This window comes from Apteryx rowi, unplaced genomic scaffold (genome assembly GCF_003343035.1).
Source record: "Apteryx rowi isolate R43461 unplaced genomic scaffold, aptRow1 scaffold_110, whole genome shotgun sequence".
In the NCBI taxonomy this organism is placed as follows: domain Eukaryota; kingdom Metazoa; phylum Chordata; class Aves; order Apterygiformes; family Apterygidae; genus Apteryx; species Apteryx rowi.
Genome location: NW_020447309.1, coordinates 238,552 through 260,053, shown reverse-complemented (window position 1 = coordinate 260,053; position 21,502 = coordinate 238,552).

Genomic DNA, 21,502 nt, shown 5'->3' with positions numbered 1-21,502 from the left:
ACTTTGGCTCTATTCCGTTGGACTGAATGTAACAGCTTTTGTACATTTCATCATAACTTAGGTGATGAGTCATTTCTGCCTCAGGCAAAGAAAAACATAAAAATCAATCTTTAAAGGCTAGCTTTGAAGTGATAGTGACGTCCAGGACAGAATGAAAATATGGTATGTTGGAAAGCTGGTTATGGAGTTCTCTTAACATCTCCATTTTATATATATTTTTATTTGTCTGGTGGATGAAGTCACAAAGAAAGCCTTCTTTCTCAAAAACCTATCTCCAGTTAATGGAAGCTACTGTCACTCTGATAACAGAAGAAACAATTTAGTTAAATGTTTTTAAAAGAATCCTTCTTGTTGTATAACCAACCAACTGTAGTTGACTTAATAAAGTGCAATATATGGTGGGTTTCTCCTCTGTGCTACAAATCTTGAAACTATTAGCTTTCAGTTTATTTTGCTCAGGCGAGCAAGATGATAGTTGGTTGCTATGCAAATATATAAAGGGTGGGGAAAGAGGAAGGCTCAAGAAAAGCAAGAAACAACCCTTTTCCTCTCTTGCATAGACCAAATAAAAGTGTAGTCCTTGTGATCTTTTTGATGTAGAAGTGGTGGAATAGGGCCTTGTTCCCTGTCCTTTATGCTGTTCTGAGTGAGGCTTTACAGAAAAGCCCCAATATCAGTGCCACCATAGGGTCCTTTGTTTGCTAGGTAGGGTCCGGTTGTGTTCACCATTGATTTGGTCTTCCTGGCAGTCACAAAGCTTTCACACACAAGTGCTTTTCCTCTTTTATAAGAAGAGCTGTACTCAACCACCACCTCCATTTTGGTAAAACCCTCAAGAACACTAGGAAAGACAGGAGGACAGAGGAAAATAAGAAAATACGTATTTATATTGGACAAATTTACGTGGTCTCATAAAGGTTTTGAGACAACATCCAAATATTTTAAGAAAATGAAACAATAATATTAGACTTCTACACTGTCTACAAGTTATTTGCTTTAGCTTTTAAAGTCGTGGGAAATAGCTGAGTATTTCCTAGATGTATATAGAAAAGTATTAACTCAGAATATTTTACTTGACATTTCTCTCACCAGTGCTTTCTTATGCAACTTCCTCATTTAGAAGATGGGCTATGGTGATCATTGTATTTGGGTGAATCAAATTGCAAAGAATTTAAAGGCTGTCTATAGTGCATCCTTCACTTAATACCTTATTCTGTGCTAAATCATCCTGCAATTGTGAATATTGCAGTTTTAATCTTATGTTACAATTGCTCAGTAATCCTTCTGGTTTTTTATATTTTCGTCTGCCTTCAGGCTGAAGGCAATATAACGTCCATCTCAGAAGGACAAAAAATGAGTCTTCACATCCTACAGAGCAAAAACCTTTTTAACTGTTAGGACCTCTTATTTCTACTTGCTGCTGCTTTATGCTTTTTATTTTTCTCCTTTTATTATATTACTGGAAAAAAAGCTGACTTTGTCAAAAGTGGCATCTCAAGAACATTATCTGTCATGTCAGCACTTTATCATTCAGTTTTGCTATGATGAGACTATAAAGGAGGCCTCAACACAGTTTTGATCTGAAGTGTATTGTTGTTTTGGATCATAAATTACCTTTCCTCAAGTGTTTACAAACCTGGATGGTGCTGGATTCAAATTTCTGTATGTTGTGGAAAGTTCTTTTGCCCCAAATGTTTGACCACTAAAACTTTCCCTCAGATTCTTTTTAATAAAGCCATTCATTACCATACGCATGCACTTGTATAGTTCCTGCAGCTGTATAATTTTTTTGCTGTGCTACATACTTCAGATTAAATCTAATTGACATAATTACAAAAGTTGACAGTTGCCATTAGCAGATAAAATGAATGCTGCTGTGGTCTCTGTGACATACTTAGTCTTTGATTTTTTTATTTTATTTTTTATTTTTTGGTGTGTGGATTAGTAACTTTTATGGCAAATACTGTGGTAGTGGCGCTTAGTAACCACAGGAAGATCAGGTTCCTGAGAGTAACTACTGAAATGGCTTGTTTAAGCAAATAATCACAACATGTAATGTCTTTGTTAATTAATATAAAATCTCTTCAGTTTTCTATAGCTTCCTTTTCAGACTCAAACAATGAGTTAGAAACTGTTAGTGCAGAATCATTGTAAAAAATGAAATAGGATTTTTATGTTTTAAGTATGGTTGAGGAAAGCAGGGTTGTCGGCTTTATGAAAATGGCTTGGGGATCTAACTCGTGATGAGGTGTTCTCTGGAGGTTATTGGGAAGAGTCAGCCTAACATCTTGTGCAAAGAACAGCGTTTCAAACAGAGAAGCATTTTACTGTAGACTGTGAGAAAGCATTTTTTTACATATCAAGTTGACAAACACAATCTGTTAATGGTTTGTTAGTGTAAAGAACCACACTTAAAAGGCAGGCAAGAATAATTCTAAAAATGCRTTTTTAGGTCATGACGAAGCCTAGTATCCAGCTATGATTTCCCTGGCCTTGCGGAGTTGTTCTTCACTTGTGTGTGCAGTGTGCAGGGCTGCCCTGCGGGTATGGAGGCAGGGCTGGCTCTGATGTGCACTCTCTTTCTACACTTCTGCGCTGCAGCAGGTGGACTTCAGTCAGGAGTGGTCACTTAGCACCATAGTCTCTATTTAATATACGGTAAACAGTGCCTTAGGGAAATACCCATCTAACATAGCTATGCAAAAATCTTGTAAAATTTGATGGAGTAGGCAAAAAGAAGTGTGTGTATGTATTTATATAGAGAGTCCATATTCCAGAAGTCTCTCCCCCCAGATAAAGTGAAAAGATTTGGAATCATACTTATGGAAATTTGTAGATGAAGATTGTGGGGGAGGAGAAGGTTCCTAAATGGCCTTACCAGTCAAAAAGAAATAATCTCTGAAATGTTTGGAGTTATCATTCAGTCTTGTTTTTAGAAGGTACTAGTTGTGCGAATTCTTAATCGTTAATTGGTCATGCTTGAATGGCCATTTTCTAGTTGAGGCTTGTGACACATGTATCACCATTGCAAGATAAGTAATACTTCCTGTAGCACAGTCTGTATATGTTCGGGTGTCACGTGTGTCTGCGTGCAGCGGAGGCTGGATGGAGGGCAAATGAAATAACCGTATCCCAGGACATACTCCAGAGAGCGTGCCGTGCTCCTGCGCTAATCAGCTGTGCAACTGGACGGGTAGATTGAGGCAAAGGTAGCAGTAAAAAGTGGAGGAAACGAGGGAGAATAAGAAAGTTGTTGGGTTTTGTTAGTAATGAGACAATTCTCAAAGACKGGGGACTATCAAATTATAGATGTGTGTGACAAAGAGCCTCTGCGCACTTGAGAAAATAGTTAGTGGGATTTTACTCAGGCTGTCGAGGTACAAATACCACTGACTTAACTGGTCATTTTGAAATCAGATGTGTATCAGCACTGGATAAACACACCAAAGGGCATTTTCTTTCAATGACAAATCTTCAGAAGTAGCTGTAGGACCATAAAAAAATTGTTTTTTTCATTTCTATCTCTATTTGGCACAAATTGAAAATGCGTCACATTGTTGCTARGAATTTGTGGACTTGAGTGCAAAGCCACTGCCTTATAGGGTYACTTAAAGGCTGTCTGACTGTAACAGATTCTGATGGGCAGCTGCAAACTTGAGAAAGTTCTTCTGGCCATATTGTATTAGATCTTGCTTAGCACAAAATGCTGCAAGCTGCTTGGTGCTGGCCTGAGAGTACTTGGCACTTTTACAGCCACGTCTTTGGGTACTATTGAACAAACTGTACAGTGTATACTGTGCAGCAAGCATTTCATTCAACAATTTGAGACATTAGGTGCATGTTAATTCAAGGATTTTCTTTCATGCTTTTTCCAGTACTTAAAAATTTCATACTTCTGAAACACTTCTTGGCATCTTTTCATTCTCTTCCCATCACAAAAGAAACGACCATTATTCTCTTGAATAGACTGCCCCAAATCTGAGGAATTAGTGCAGAAGGTTAAAATACTGCAAAGTCATACTGACTTCATTGTATCTGCAGGCAGCTTGGTTTGCAGTTGCTCTCCATTCTTAATGCAGAAGTCTAATTTTATGGGTATTCGTTGCTTGCCAGATTTAGATTGGACAGTTTTGCTTCCCTGTTTTTGAAACAAAGATGACGTTTTTGAAAAAAAAGATGATCTTAGATGGTCTTAGAATCTGTTCTGTATTTGAAACTTTTTTTCTTGTAAATTAGTCATTAAGTTTAATTTAAAATAAAGGATTCTCTGAATTACATTTTAAAAAATGAACTGCCTTCTCATTTACATGGGATGATTACAGGTCAAGTCCAAAAAGCTACTCTGTGTATTAGAAAAATTTTATAATTCAACTCCATAGAGTTGATGCTAGTTGACATAGTGTAATTAGAGTAAAATTCACAAAGTATCCCTAGAAATACTGGCCTATTCAGACAGGTGAATAGTTTACATGAGCTCTCATTACAACTTTTCTGAGGCCACGTACAAAACATGATATGCAGCATTCCCCTCAGAGGCAGGGGTAACCTGAACAAGTTAGGAAATGTCTTGGGCATATATCATCCATGCTAAAATTTGATACAGTTATTTAATCCCACATTTGATATAATCTTTTTTTCTCTCTGGAATTTGAAGGCTTGAGTTGAGGACATGGGTAGGGTGAACTGTGAGGGGCTTGGAGCAACTTCCTGTTTGGTTGCTGTTTTTCCTATTCATACCTAAATGGAAGACAGACTGTATTTTGGTTAGATTTAGTTTAGTTAAAAATAAGTAAGAATTGTTTTGCTATTCGGACTGAAAATTTTCTGCTGGTATAAAATTTCTGAATACAGCCTTCTATTTCAAGTGCCATAAAATGATTTAGTAATGAAAAGATTGGTAGAGAATTGTCTAATGGACCATATGTAGTAAAAGCATGTATGGGAATTTACAGAGAAGTAAAACAGTACCAACACTTGCATCATCTCTAGGACCAACAGTGTCAGCCAGGATGTAAGGGTGGAAGAGTTCCTTTTAAATTCATGATAGTGTGGTAATTCAACAAAAATGCTTTCACCGAAATGCTCACTTCCTTGGATGGACTTCTAGATGGTTAGCTTACAGACAAGGAGACTGTAAGTTAATAATTAATCAGTCGAACAACAAGAGGGCTATAAATAAATATTTCAACTTTTAATTAAATATTCCAAGCTTTTAAAGTATTTTTATTTAATTTTTTAGTGAGAGGGGTGTGTGTGTGTGTGTGTGTGTTTATAAACTTTATTATGAGGACATTAATCATAGTCCTGGTTCTGCCAGTGACAATGTATATAATTTGGGATATATTCTCTAACTTACCACTGCTATTCTCAGTTTTTTGATGAAGAGATGATATAGTGCTTACATTGCAGCAGTCCAAAAAATCAGACTTTTTGAATAATTGCAACAGAGTAGGAACAATTCCAGCTCTTTCTTGTTTTCTTTTTCAGTTTTGACCCTGCACTGTTAATCTTTCCATGAACTGAAATGGTAGTAGGTTTAGACCTGCACTGTAGCGTGGTGACACTTGGTCAATGCTGTATTACCCCACATGCACGAAAGATTGTATTGTCTGATTTAGCGGAAAACTGTGACGTTTACCTGTACATTGTACGTCTTTTTAGAGGTCTCTATGTGTATGATATAACTTAACTATCTGCTAAAACAGGAAACACGGAGGAGGTTGAACAATCCAGGTTTTCTGTTATTTCATTGATGTTCATAAACATCATAGGGCAAGATGTTATTTTAGATGACACGAGGTTTTCAGTTATTTAAGTTTAGACAGAAGAGAGACTATCTAAATGCATCCTTAATTGATGTTACTTCTAACCAAACATGCTGAAGAAGAAATCTTACATTTCCTTTATGCATTAGGCAAGGTCAGTATTCATGAAAAGCAGTTGCTTGACTTGTGATTGATGATTCATCCTGTATAAAGCTGAGCAGTGTGGAAATTGTAGAGATTGCAGAAGAGTCCTCATTCCGCAGTATGTTACCTTCATCAGTTTTCCGTTTACTAGGGTTCTGTTTAGTAGAGTAATAATTCAGCCAACTATTAGATTTTGCTTCTTCCCCTTACTCTGTGCTGTCAGCACAGCTGAGTCACCTCCTTTGGCCAATGCAGGCCAGATGCAAGATTTGCCTTTTGGCTGTTCTTTTCAGTTGCAGAGTTTGGTGTTCCCGTTGGCATTAAGGGGTATCATAAAGCAAAATTCTTCAATGTAGCTTTAATTGCTTTGGCTGCTTGTGTTTGATTCGTGGCTGATCAGTTCAGGGCACTTATGTGCGCTCAGGAAAAGAAGGAAAGAAATTCTTTTTCTCCCTATAATATCCATTTGCCTTGTCACTCTCATCCTACCTTGTAAGAAGCTTAAATTTTTCCTTCTTCCAAGTTCTGTGATGTGTCTAACCTTACTGCAGGTTTTGTAGTCAGTATAGCTCATTGTTACTCTGAGTAGCTTTCCGAAAGGCATCTCTCTAATGATATCTGCTTCTCCAAATGTTAAACACAAATCTTTACAGATAGAAGAACAATATATCATTTTATATGATATCTATTTAAAAAAATTAAATTCATCTTAAGTAATCAGAGAGATTGTTTTTAGATTGTTTTTATGTTCTTATCAGTGTAGTTAGAATGCCAAATGTAAGTACCTTGTAAATACACCATGATTTGGAAAGTTTGGAAAATTAGATTAAAATGGAGAAATTTAGTTTCATATACAATATCACTGAGTTTTTGAAGTTATAATGCTCCCTTAAAAAAAGGAAAAAAGGATTGTATTTCTCTTATTCAGTTAATAGACTTCCAAGCCAAAGTTTCAAAAAATTTGTAACTGAATATGATACACTGTATTTGTATCATCTGTTTTAATTGGGAATGTGTACTGAATTTTGATAAATATACCAAGTTATTCATATTTGTTGATAACTTTAGGAAATAGTTATTTCCTAACAAGATAAGCAAATTAAATGCAACTCTAAACCATGACTTGAATTGTGCAAAAAGGTATTTGCTTCTTACTGGTGAAACTGAAGAAGTATTCTGGGTCTCTTTAAAGTTGTATTGAAATTAGGCAGTTTGGAATTTTCCCTTGAGCTCTTGAGATCAGTTTGGGAATCTTGATTTGAGCACAAAAGAAAATGTATTATTTCTTAGTAAATATTCTGCTAAAGCACAATGACAAGCAGTGTTGTGCATAATTGGCAGCCACTTTCCATTTAAAGCTTGAATGGAACTGTTATTTCAGATCATTAATGAGGACTTTGTGAGAATTGATTGCAACTTGCAAACTCTGCAGCTGCTATAACTGACTTGACTCCATGCTAAAATTAAACTCCTTAAATGCTTTTGAGAACTACAGATGAAAAGCATTGTGTAAGTGCTGATGTTGTTGCTGATATTATTTTAAGCCCCTCTATTACAAGTTATGTTGCAAAGAAAATTACAAATGGTTTGTGATAAAATAATAGCATGCCACAGGTTTAGTACTGTTGAAACAAGGCATCTTTTGTTTGTCGTTATGTGATTAAATTTTTGTTGAGAACCAAGCTGAAAAAAGACGTTCTCTTATCTTGGCTGGAAGTAGAGAGGCTGGGGGCATAGATCCGTGTATTGTAACGTGGCAGGGTGCAGAACTTCGGGATTTTTTGGCTCTAATTGAAGGTTGTCTGTGTTTATTTTTTCCTTTAACTTGAATCTGCAGCAACAGACTTTCCCTTAAACAGCAGTTCTTTGCAAATACTGCATATGTTTTGAATTGTTTTAAAAGGATTTCTTGCTGTTAGCTGGCCTTCTGCTGCTTCTAGGCTGTGCCGTGCAACATCTCAGCTAGTAAAAAAGTGGTGCATGTATAGAGTTTGGGTTAGAAAAGGAAGGATATGAAGTTCCATGTAGTTTATGAATGGAGCAGACACAAAGAGGAACGAGTAACTGGCATGGACATGAAATACAAGGGGGTAAACTGGTGTGTAGGGAGATTCTGTGTGCTTGGATGGGGGAGAGGAATAATGAAGAATACTGGAGTGGGGGCAGAGAGCATGAGCTTTGAAGGAGGTGGGAATGCAGGACACAATAATGTGGGAATCTGGGGTGTTGGTGAAACTGGGAATAGTGGGAAAAAATGCATCTGTAGTAAAAAGTTAAGATATTATACTGGCATGGTAGGGATCTGTGCTTCTGCTGCTCTGTTAGCCTTACAAGCCTTCTGTGCTGGCTAACATGGGTTATTTGTCTGGCATTTTGGGGATGGGCACATTACTGAGCATCATACAGTTCACAAGCAACTAGTGAGGTTGGCAGGTATGAATGTGAATGTTAATCACTAACACAGAATAGTCCTCCTCTTTGGCCAGTATAAAATTAACCCATTTTTCAGTTGACTGACTGAACCCATACACCCTATTTGCYGATTACATAGCTCTATCTGAGTCTCTCAATCTTATTCTTCGCTGCCATTGTGGACATTCTGGTTTATTATGTGTCAAGCAGAGGAAAAGCAATTTCATGTCTTGCAAGTGGTGCTAATGCAGCAGGTCATGCAATAATGATTATCACTCATGGAAGTGCTTAAAAGCAAGGGGTTTTTAAAGGGAGATGAAACAAGATTCTCAGCTGGGCATTACTACCCTTAGTGCTTTCTATGAAACACCATAGAGTACCAAATGCAAATGTCCTGTCCCTAATTATAAGGAATTGTGAGCAGGATTTCTGTATATTGCGTTCAAAGAAAATAGCAATGTTTGATGTTAGGAGGGGAGAGCAGTTGTTTCCCGGCACATGCGTAAATAACCAGGAGTACTTACTGCATGCCAGCTGGCATGTTTACGGTATTGCTAAGTTATTGCTATGCAATTGTGACTGAAGTCTATTGCGCTTTTTCGTTTCTTGATTTGAGTAGTTTGAATCCTCCTCTGTCCCTCAGACTTTGAGTCACAATTTGTGAAGCCTACACAGCCTCACAAGGAGCCTATCTTTTAGAACATAATACCCTGTATAGCTGAATACCAGTTTTGCATAAATCTGATGGGAGAGTGTAGTATGGGTTAATATAGTATATGAGCAATTGGCTATTGTGCAATGCATCTGTGATGAGAATAATAGCTGAAGCATGTCTATTGCCATTGTGCTGCCGAAGCAGATCGCGTCTGGCGCTCGTGAGACGTGCGCTTGCTTGGGCCTCCCTCTGCCTGTGTGGAAGCCGTCTCTGCAGCCGCAGCGGTCAGCCTGCCCGGCGAGCGTGGGTGCGCGGTCGCGGGTTTGAATGGCAGCGTGCCTCATGCCCAGATGGCTACCAGGGGGCAGGTACAGCGTCTCATCTGAGGCGTTCAAGTAAACTTTTAACCTTCTTTTGAATTAAGTAAATACACACCTTTATGAGCATCTGACTCAAATGTTTATCAGTTCTTTAATTATGCCAGTTCTTCTCCAGACTTTCTCAAACTTACTAAAATCACTCAAAAGGTGTGAAAACTGATATTAGATTCTCAAAGTGTTACATCAGTACCAAAAGCAGTGGGTGTGTGCACAAAGAAATTTTGTAATAGAGAGTTCTTCAGTGCAGTAGGCAAGGGTTTAACAAGGTCCATTGGCTAACATTTGAGGCTAGACATATTTAAATGAGAAATAATGCACATTCTTAATAATGAAGGGTAATTAATTAGTGCAAGAGCTGATTAAGATTTGTGGTGGCTTCCCACTGCYGGACACTTGCATTGATATCGGATGATTTGCCAAATTATACAGTATAATTCAAACAGGGAGCAAGTCAGAAAACTGTCTTGGTCCTTTTTATATTAGATGATCACAGTAGTCTCTTCTGGTTTTGCTATCTGTTTGTGTATAAAACTCAATACATGTTATGAACAGTCTTCTGTCTATAATATGTTTTGGAAATCAAAGGCTGATGGACAACATATAGCTTTTCCATGATGAGAATATTCTAGGAYTGCTAGGATAGTTTTTATGTGAAAGGTGCCTAAAGGCATTTCTGTTCTCATATTAGGACATGCTTAGTGCACTTCAGCAGATGGGAGCAGTTTAGTGTAATTCCAGCTGAAATTATTAGTAATGTTGGAGATAGAGATCCTTCCATGATAAATGAATGTTAATTTCGAGTATTTTTTACAGTCTTTTTTTTTTGTCAATGCAACTGAATGTTAACTTATTAGCATTTCAAAAGTAGGAAGAACTAAGCATATTTAACAATTAATGTGTGCTGGACTTAGTGTTAAGTAATAATATGGTAAGAAATTGTATACATTTCCCTCATAGAAGATAGTCAAGAGATAATCAGTTTCACATTAAGAAAAAAGATTTTTTTCCACTGATTTGCTCTGTCAGGGAACTGCTTTTGAGCAATTCACCCATTCCTATGCTCAGTTTAATTCTAGTCAGTGTGTCTTAGAACTCTGCACAACCCTAAAAAATGATTTTTTCATCTCTGTCTTTTCAGGCATGTCTGTGAATTCTAATGTTTTTGTAAAGTGCTTGATGCATTTTTGGTACTTCATTGGCATGAACAGTAATCTGTCTTTCTTTTCTGTTTTTCTAATGAAACCATCACTCAGTGAGGTGCAAAGAATTTCAGGTAATAATGAGATAAGAATTGACTTTATGATAGCTCCTGCACTTCCATGGACTCTTAGGTTTTAAACTAGTGTCAGTAAGAGAGATTTCTTTAAAGCAGTAAGTGAAATGAATGTTAGCAGTAAGCAGAATACATATTTCTTTAGACTTTAAGAATATTTAATATCATTCCATACAAAAAATCAATGCTTAGTGACATATGAGGATAAAATTGGAATATTCAAAATGGAGAGATTAAAGCATGAGAGATCATGCATTAAAGATCAGGATAATCCATTATTTTATTTCTTTTAGTTTATCTATTCATTGTTTTGTTTTGKTTTTTTTCCTTAGGATTGTGGGAAGGGAGAGGGAAAGTCTGCATGATGCTGCAGCCTGACCTCTTACCACAGAATAGGCCATTGCACTTTGCTGAATGAATTCCCCTTCCACGTTAGTAGCTATGGCTGAGCTGTGGAACTTTTTTTTTTTTTAATCCAATCTTGATCTAAAAATGTCTTCTCATACCCCTGTAAACATCCATTGTGATCCTCAGTGTTTTATCAGTGTTTAACTATCTTCGCCATTATAAATGTTTGCCTTATTTCTAACTCGCTTATATTTAGCTGCGCTTTTCTGACCCATTAGATTTTGTTATACCTTTGAAAAGAAATCTGATACTAAATTCCTTTTCCTCCGTGTGACGTGTTATAGATTGTCATCCAATGACCTCTTAATCTTCTCTTTGACAAACTAAATAGATTGACCTCTAGAAATCTTTTATTAGTAGTGATGTTTTTCAATCCTGTCATCATGCTCATGGTTCTCTTTTTGAACCCATTTGTGAATGTCTTTTTGAAATGTAGGCAGCAGAATGGGACACAGTGATTTAGTAGCAGACACAGAGGTAATACAGCCTCCCTGTTCCTTCTTGATATTTCTCCGATTATATATAAATCATTCAGTAGATTATCCTTTGCAGCTGTGATCCACTGTGGCACTTAATGTTTGTCAAACTAATTGCTTCCAGGAATAAAATTCCCATCCTATAACTGTATCCTGCTTTTTGTTCCTAGCTATGACCTTCCATTCAGCACCCCCAAAGATTGTTTCCAGGGAATGTCTGACTAGTGCTGCAGTTTTGTGCCTCCCCTCTCCTTTCTTTGTGATCTGGGCAAACACCATAAACAGCCATCTTACATTTGCTTCCAGTACATATATTGAACAGTGATTGAATTTATTTTGAGACAGCAATGAACTTTGTGACATCCTCCCTACAAGCATTTGATGATATGCAAAATTCAAGATCAATAAAATAGGCAGTTTTTAATTTGCTCTGAGACACATAAATCAAAATTTTACTTGGTAGTTTTGAAGCTTATAGCAAAAATGTAATGTACATGAAACAGTGGAAATACAAAATGCTGAGAGACAAGAGATAGGTTAATAAAAGAAGGACAGTAAAATGCAGCCAGATATGGATTTCAAGGGCCACATGCACCTTTTAGACTCCTGTGCTCTTGAGGCTTAGTATATTTTTCTGAATATATTTTGCAGCCCTTTTATAAGGGAAATCAGGTTCTCTGTTTTAGATCACTGCCCAATTGAGATTCTTATTAAAAAACAATTTAAGAGTCTTTAGGATTTTATCTTCCTCTTCTTTTGTCCAAATTGCCCAATGGTAAAAAATTCCGTTACTAAAATAAGGTAAAGAGAGGAGTTTTTTTTAAAGAGCAGATCAAAAATCGTTTCATTCTTTGCCATGAAAAATTTCAGGATATGTGAAACTTGCTCACTTTTTTTCTTCTTTAAGACATTTTCTGAAGTTTTGATTAAAATTTTCAATCTCTTTATGGTTTATTTTCAAAAAATGAAAAATTTCTTTCTTTGAAAAATTTTGATGGAAACAAATTCCCCAACAATGTTTCTGGCTTAAAAAGGGACGGAGGGATGGAACAGTTTTTTTATTTTATTTATTTTTTATTATTTTTAAAGGTGCTTTAGACTTACGTTAGCTCATAAAGGCTAGTAATGTCCACAAGATAATTTTTCCTGTTTATATTTAACTGGGAAATAATGCATATTTGTATTTATGTATGTATAAGCATGTATACATGCTTAACTTCTTGCTTGCATCAAAATGCTGGAAATGCATATAACACAGGTCTATATGCTGCCTCTACAGCACATGAAAAATTTCCTCACCATGCAAATCAATAAAATTCTAAAATGGTGACAGCTGGTTCCTGGGGAAGGAGGAACAACAAAGAAATCCTAATAAAAATCCCAGGGTCACTTCAGCTGTTGGTGCAGTCCTCAGAGACTGAAAATGAGCTGAGGGCTCATTTTGAAGTTATCAGTTAAGCTGGAGGTTTGGGCCTGCTGGAACGCTGCTAATTACCACGTACGCTTCAGGGATTCTGGAAGGGCACAAAGCGATGCTTAATCGGGAAGGCGAGCGGAAAATAGGAATGGCAGATGTTGTGCTGACCTCGTCTCGTCTGAATGTGATTATCTGTTGTTTGACCTCGTCCATCCATTTGATAAAGCCTGTCGTAGTTGTGTATTTGTTGTGCATGAGCCAGGTATGCTCATGCAAGTAACTTACTTTTTATATTATTGAGACATACCTCCACTAGCCACCCGATAAAGAAATTATATATCATTGTTGAAGATATTGTACCAAATGTGAACCACCAAGTTACGTTGGAGGATGACATTAAAACAAGAAGGTCTCAGTGATGTTTGCTGATACTGCGATCTTCTGTGGAGCATGGGCTATATGAAGTAGAGAGTATGTGAACAAGCAGACCTTCTTGAAAAGAAAAGAAAAAAAAAAAGCCAACTGCATTTCATAAGCTAAGTCACTGTTTTAGGAAATCCCATGTTAATTCATTTTAATTTCTATGATAATTCTTTCAATAAATGCACGTGGCACATTTGACAGACATCAAAATACTTTTCCTTTTGGACTTTGGTCTTAGAGGTATGAGGTGTTTGTTGAGATTTGAAAATCCTTCCGGTTGTGGGAGATTGTCAAATGTAGGGCTGTAAAATGTGACTGCTATGAAATTAGTAATTTTTTCTGTTACTTTTGTGGCATTGTTGAATATCAGTCAAGAAGAGGGGGTAGCCCAACTAAGGAAAAAGAATAGTGATATAGGTTTAAACCTTGCTCTTACTGGCATAAACATTGTGTCTTACCCAATTAATATTCTGGTCGTGGAAGAATTTACAAAAAAATTGCACTAGTAAAATGGGTACGTGTTGCTTTTGTCTGTCATTGTATGAAATAAGAAATAAAATAGCAAGGCATTTTTTGTGTTGCTTGAGTTTAGTGGTTAAATTGCTACAACATGTGGCTAATTTTACCTTTAGGTAAACTAACAAACAAGGTAGTCGGTTAGGTGGCGATGAGTGCCTGCGTCTGTCCCTGCAGCAAGCCGTTGGAGTGCTGTCATGCCTGGGCGCCGGAGGGGAGCGGGAGGGAGGCCGCGTGCCGCCCGGGTCCCCCGCCGCGCGAGGCTGCCCGGCCGGGGGGCTGCCGGTCCCCGGGGCTCTCAGGCACGTCCCGGCACATGGGCTGGAAGGCCTGCATCAGCACCTGTCTTCAGGGGTAACTCTGGACTTCACTCATTCCCTGTCTAAAGTCAGTTTTTAGATATTTTTTGACTGTAGGATAAAGAGTGATTCATGGAAGTGTTTAGGCACTGTGTGTATTGGTGTCCGCAGTACCAGAATGTGTATTTGTACGTTAGCATCGTTATGAGTGCCTACAATTGGATGTGAACATTTCCAATATTCAAACCTTGAATATGCAGCTTTTAAAATACTTTCAAGAGGCAATGGTAATGCAGGTACATGAATTTTAATATCTTGTATCTTAAAAGCCATTTAGTGCTAGAAAGATTTCCCAGCTTTCCTGTAGCACCTCATTTATTCCTGCTTGTAAGTATTGGGCTCAAAAGTCATCAGTGGTCCCCTTAGATCTATCGTGTTGTTTTAGTACCTATGTGGGATTTAAAATGCACTGGTCAGAGGTCTAGACATGCTATTTTTGATGACTGTTTTGAATTTTAGCCTGGAACGTTATTACTGGAGCCATTGTGCTATTAAATCTTTGCCAGCAAGTTTGGGAAATTGATTTTCATGATAGGAGTTACAAAATTTGAGGATTGAAAAAGAAAAGGTTGTGAAAATTTTTCCATAATGTAAACATGCCAAACATGATAATTCTCCTGAATCCTGAATTGGACTTCTTTTATTTCTTACAGGACCTGTGAACAAAACAAATTCTTAAAATAAATTGATTAGAACCTTTCTCTAAAAAGTTGATTATCTGCTAAAATGATAAATCTATTTGAAAAGAGGAGTTTTTTTAAAGTAGTTTTTATAATGCTAATGAGTCATTTTTAGCAAGACTTAGAAATGCAGGAAACCTTGAATTCTCCATGTGTGGATAAAATTCAAAAAAAGCTGCTACTTATTTTATCAGAAACAGGAGTATCTCTAGAGTAATGATAATGTGGTTGCAGTCATTTCCTGGGGAGCAGATGGGTGGATGGAGCTGCAGGATTCAACAAAGGTTCTTGCTTTAGTGTTGGGCTAAAAATGGTTTGAGAATACAAGGAAAGAAGTTTAGCATTTTGGTTTAACAAATTAGGCAGTTAGTTATCAAATCCAGCTGTTAAATTGTTGAATTGTTGAATTGTTTGACTGCTAGATTATTTACATGTTCTCTGTTTGCTCATCTTTTAACTTTTTTGGGGTTTAACTGTCAACTAGACTTCATGTTGTTTTTTAATGCTTTGTGTCACTGTACACCTAGAGCATGTTACACAGATTGTCCCACCCAGCTGAAACTAAAATGCTGATGTTTCTGATTCTGAAATAGTGGCTATAAAGTGATTGTTTATCTGTTTTATTAAAAAAAAAAGAAGAAGACAAATTGTTCATTTGCCATAAGGAGGTTGTTAAATCATCAGTGCATCACTGCAGCGTTGAGATTTGTTGTTTCTATTGTATTCTTGTGTTTACAACATTTGTGTAACAAAAGCATGGTTATGATTTTTGTGCCTGGAAGGAGGTCAGCATTAGACAGGGGAACGTGTAGTTATATACTCCGCAAAACCAGGACAGAGGTTGGACTCCACTGAATGCTTGACTGTAGCGTGACTGTACGGTATAACAGCAAAGGACCACGTAAAACCTTTTTCTTCCCAAATGAAAGACAACCTTACATTAGATCAGTGTGAAGATGCTTTGGTTGAAATAATGCCAATCACAGTGGTAGTCACATATATTTAGTTTGTTTATGTCTAGAGACTCGATTCTGCGCCCTAACTTGTCTTCCCAAATTATTCCGATATTGCATAAAATATTAAACAGACTATAAAGTATTCTGGGAATTTTTGCAGAAAAGAATCAATCAGAGAAAACAAAAAGCTAGTGAGAACATTTATCACAGAAGTCTGTTATTTGAATCTAGGTTTCAATTGGACTTATCCATTGAAAACTTCCACTTATCAGTTATAGGAGATACAGGTTTATTTATAAGTCTGAATTTATGTGAGTCATGTATTTGTACATTTTCCTCACTTCTACTAATAGCTTTTTTTTACAAATCAGTCACTTTCACAAGCTGCTTAACCCCAAACTACAGTAGATTGGCCAGACTCTGTGGAACATCTTTCATTTTTGGGAGAGGGCAGAGATTCCCTAGCCAGTGTCAATGAAGTGTTTGTACAGTGGTGGCACCTAGAGTGAGATATCTCTAATATCCATATCTCTGGTTCTCTAATACATATTTCCATGGGCTGCTTCACTACTGTGTCCTCCATTTATTCTGTGCAGGTTATATAGCTTGTTTTTCCCAAGTTTCTTCCCTTGGTGTATTGTCTCATTTCACTCCTTGTCTGACCTCTGACCTTTAAACCCTACGAACCTTATTTCTTTCCAATAAAAACAACCGTTCTCCATTCAAAAAATTTTTTTTAAATTTCAGCCTGTAACATCAGAATATACTCAACATAATTTTAAAATGAAATTTCAAATCATAGCATTTTGTGCAACTCTAGAAACAACTTTTTTTTTTTTTGCTGAACTAACCATAGAGTAGAAAATTTGTGTATGGAGAGAAATTGTTTATGGAGAGTCAGTGCCGCCTTCAGTATTTTTATACTTTGAATAGTCTGGTCTACAGAATTCCCAGGAAATTCTTGTAAGAGATACTGAATCATGTGTATTATTTTAACATGGCAAAAGTGGAAGAAAAAACAGTAAATAGCTCTCAGTACTCCCCTGTCTTCCAAACTACAGCAGAACCTTCTCACTTGCCCAAATTAAGAATAAATGGGAAACGTAGTTCTTAGTAAAATATGTTAAAATCTGAGATTGAATTAGAGGAAGAGTGGGGAATCCCCAGTTTCCACTTGGTTTCTCATCCTTGAGAGAACTGTAATGGATGAGAACAAGTGCAAAAACATTACTGAAAAGGAAAAGCTGTATTAAAAGGCTAGCTTTAGCTTAAAAAATAAACAGTTAAACACAGTGAGCTGTGATCTTCACTGTATGGTAGAATATTTCTCATTTATTAAAATGTTCAAGGTGCAGTGTTTAAAAGAGTAATTTCTTAACTACTCAATAAAGAAACTTTAATATATTTCTTAAATTGTTTCTTATTGTAATTTGGATACAGTGTACAGCAATTCTTGTATTCATTTATCTATGAATAAAATTAGATAGATATACATGTTTTATCTTATGTGGTGGATGTTACAGTCATGGCATATGATACTTTTCCTCACACATGAGAATTAAAACATCTCACCGCATGTTCTGCTTACAAGATTTGCTCTCTCCATGACTTTGAGCAGAGCATTTTACCTTTCTGTATCTGTTGCTTGACATGGAAAAAGAGTAAATAATTGAGAAGAGAATGTGCTGTAGAACTAGTACAAAATTTTTATCATTCCTGTTATAAATGATTATTTAAATTCAAAATAGTTTAGATGCCAATGGAAAATGGTGAAGACAACTCCCAGCTGGGTGACTGCTCCTTGAGATGACCAGAATCTCTCCACAGGGTCTGTTTTTCTGCTTTCCAGGAACTGTATCTCTACTTGTACTCCAGAAGCAATTAATTTATTTGCAGCTTACCTGCTCAGGGAACTCATGGCAAAGCAACTTTGAAATGAGCCAAAGTGTGCTCACCTATGATGTACTGAATCAATTGATGCTCCTAAATTGATAGGTGGTTTTGTGCATTCATGAGGGATTTAGCTGGTGTGGTGCAAAATGCAGCCTGTAGGTCAATGATATCTGTATAAGCAGCATTTAATAACTAATGGCCAGTTCTATTACCCTTATTTATGCTAAGTATTGCCATTCTTTTTGAGTTGCCCAACTGAAATCAATAAGAATACTCTGAAGTTGAACTCTTGCTTGTTGTGAAGTAAAGGGATGATAAAATTGGCTTCCCATAACCAGTGAGACATTCTGGTCCTTGCCAGGAAATTATATGCACAGTTATTAGAAATTAAAAAAAGAGAGAAGAAAAAAGATGAGATGTTCTTACATCTCATATTTTGAATGTTCATATTTTCAGGTTTCCTCGTATTTTATAGAAATATTCTACCATGGTATATGGCATGCTTCTGTTTCCCCTGAAGCCAACAGCAAAACTGCCAGTGACTCTTATGGAAAAGGCTCATGAAAAATGTCTCAAAAGCGTTGGTTTCATTTTGGTAAATTTAATAGGTTAGCCAAAAAATTAGATTTATAATTGGTTGCTTCAATCTTAGTTACAGATAGCCTGAAGGCTCTTTAAATCAAATTACTACATTTATTCTTTATAACATGCTCTAAAAAAGATGTATTATGCAGATTTTAAGCCAAAATTGGAAGATAAAAGCCATATAGAGGAATAGAATCCAAATTCAACATGCAAGAACAATAACAAAAAGCTCAATGCTAGCTTTTACTGGTTTGCAGTAATAATTTCATTTTGCGTACAATGCTTACCTTTTCTCAAATGTCCTGCTTGCCTTTTTTGACTGAACTGTTGCTATATCAGAAATTTCTATGTATGAGTAATACTGACTGTGTGTTAAAATTATTGTTGCTGTTAACTAGGTAAGAAGCAATGTTTTAGTATGAAGGGGGTTGGTATAGTTTTATACTTTTTGACTTTTTCTGAGTGACTGCTAAGGATAAATCACTTGCGGTTTGAGCAAGTTGTTAGTTAGATACAGGCTTTTAGTGCTTGAGGTATAACGCAGAACCACTTGAGTTTGGCTCAGGTGTGAGCCACTGTTTTGTTTTAAATACCTTTCAAAAGAAAAAGCACGTACTTCACAGAATCTCAAACCTAGAGACTTTCTGTCAAAACTGGAGACAGAACTACTTTTCTTGTGTACAGCTTGCTGGCATTTGTGTTTGTTGCATTTCTAACAGCACTTACCAATCCCGAGAGCTTTAAAAACACACCTGATGCGTCAGATCGCCGTCCTCCTGTGCCGATACTAAACATACATTTTTCCACATGAGTCAACTGAAAAAAGATCAGATATTTTAAAAAATATTTGATTTTTATTTGCCCAAAGGCTGCTCTGCTAAAATTTTTCAGTGACCTATAGCTGAAAATGGCTGCAAACTTGTCCATTTAGCTCTTAAATGACTGGAGTGATCTGTACAGCATTGTGAACTGGGATTATCATTTTTGCATTGTGATTTCTAAATTTTGTAATTTGATTCTCTTTTTGTATGAAAATTGCGTAGATCTTGAGATACCAATGTTGGTGCACATCTTTGGCTAAAATTTGCCTAATAGCTTTGTAGGGTGTGAAAATAATGTTAAAGTACCTAGTAGTCCCTGGAATGCCAGCAGGAAAATCCTCTCTTTGAGTGCAATTTCATTATGTTTTCCCTCTGAAGTTGTGAAACAAATGTGCTGTGCAATTTGTTTCTATTAAAAATGGTACTACTGGTTAATGCCCCCCCCAAAACACTGTTTGTTTGTTCCTTAAAGCAGAATGTATGCTTTCTCCAGCAGATTTGTGCTGTAAAAGATGAAGTTCAGCACTTTGAGCTATTTTCTTATCAGAGATAAATTTGACCTGATATTGGATGTCTTTACAATCTTGAGTATTTTTCTTACTTGCTACAAGTGGTGTAAAAATATTAGATTCACGGTGGTGCTGTTGTGTGCGTCTTTAAACAAATGCAAACCTTGTATGTAAACAAACCTTGTCTTTAAACAAATGCAAACAGGAGTGACTAACCAAAAAATAGAGTAGCTCTGGAAGGTGTAGAAATCCTGTTTTTGAGGCTGCAGGTGGCGGAGCAGAGTGGAGAAGGTGGCTCACACGGAGGGAGAGCAATTCACAGCACAGGGGGTGAGCACATTGCTGAGTCCAGGGGGCTTGGCTAGAAGGCCACACTGAACGTCTCTGAGACAGCTCTTGGCTGGATCTCCGTGCCCACATCCTGAGCAGGGATACTGCTATCAGAATAACAAATAATTTCATGTTATTATTCAGGCCCCAGAACCAAGTGATGTGGGCTGGCTTGTAGCCATTCTGCACAGACTGGCTGCAGCCATGCTACCTGAGCCTGCCCTGGGCTCCTGGCAGGCAGAGGCCCCTTACCACTGGGGCCCTAAGACATAATCGCTATTTTGTGTGGTGAGGTTATTTTGATGGTTTGTATTTTGTTTTTTTGAARACTTCTCACTCACTTCTGCGATAGTGAGAGGCCTGTGCTGCAGGGAGGGGTCCCTGGGGGAGCAGTCCCTGCAGCCGCCTTGGGCACATCCTGCTCACAGCGAGCCCACTGAGCAACCGCCGCAGAAATGGGGAATGAACTCTCAGGTCAGCGTGGAGGCTCAGGGGTCTAGTGTGCAAGCGTTTCTCCCGGGTCTCTCTTATTCATCAGTGTTGGACATCGCTGCTGTGTCTCCGTAGCTGAAAGGAAGGACTTCTAGATCATGTGCTCAGAGCAATAAAATTAAATAAAAGATAGAAATGTTTTCTGATACTAGTAATACTTTGGCATCTAATAAGCCAACTAAGTTGTTAGTCTCAGTAGCTTCCTGCAACCCTTTACTAGTTGTTGCTGACTGGAGCAACTGCAGCACGACTGATCTTGCAAGGTTTTTTAGCAGGAACATTTCCCAATCAAAAGAACAAGGAAGTTGCCGAGATGCTTAGCATGTATGGACAGCTTTTGCTTCTGTTGTGGAACCCATGTCCTCCCAGTCATGCCACTGGATCCTGCAGCTATTATATGAGCTCTGTAATTCCCCTGGGGACTCCTTGACAGAGAAGGAAGTTCATCCACAAGATAYGGATGAGACTGATACTTGCAAAAGTGCTGATAACTAATAAAGTGAAGTTACTTCATTTTTCTTAGTACAGTAAACAGAAAAGGTGTATATATATATATATTCATTTAAAACTGACTTGCTCATTAAAGCTGTTTCTGGCGAAGGCATGCAAAGGACCTGGGATGCCACCCACATTCTGCTCTGGAATAAAGTGGCTTTGTCAGTGCTGCCAAAAGCCAGATAACCCCATGGTGTGTCTTACTTATGAGTCATCACAGATCTCCGCTTCAGCAGAAGGTTGTTTGTTAGGGTGCAGGATTCAGAAGCTGGTGGCTGCAAGGCACCATGTAATTAATTATTTAGTCGCCTCTGAGTGTCTGGGTTCAGGATGATGGTTTTGCATGGACATCTGTTGTGATTGGGGAGGCTAGAGCTCTATCCTCAGTATTTCCTAATTTCTTGAGCCAGCAGTCATGCCTGAATGTTAGTTAATATATTTTTGTCGCGATCACATGATGCAGGACAGTACCTTTCTCTACAGCCATCTACATCTACAGTCAGCTGGCTGTGC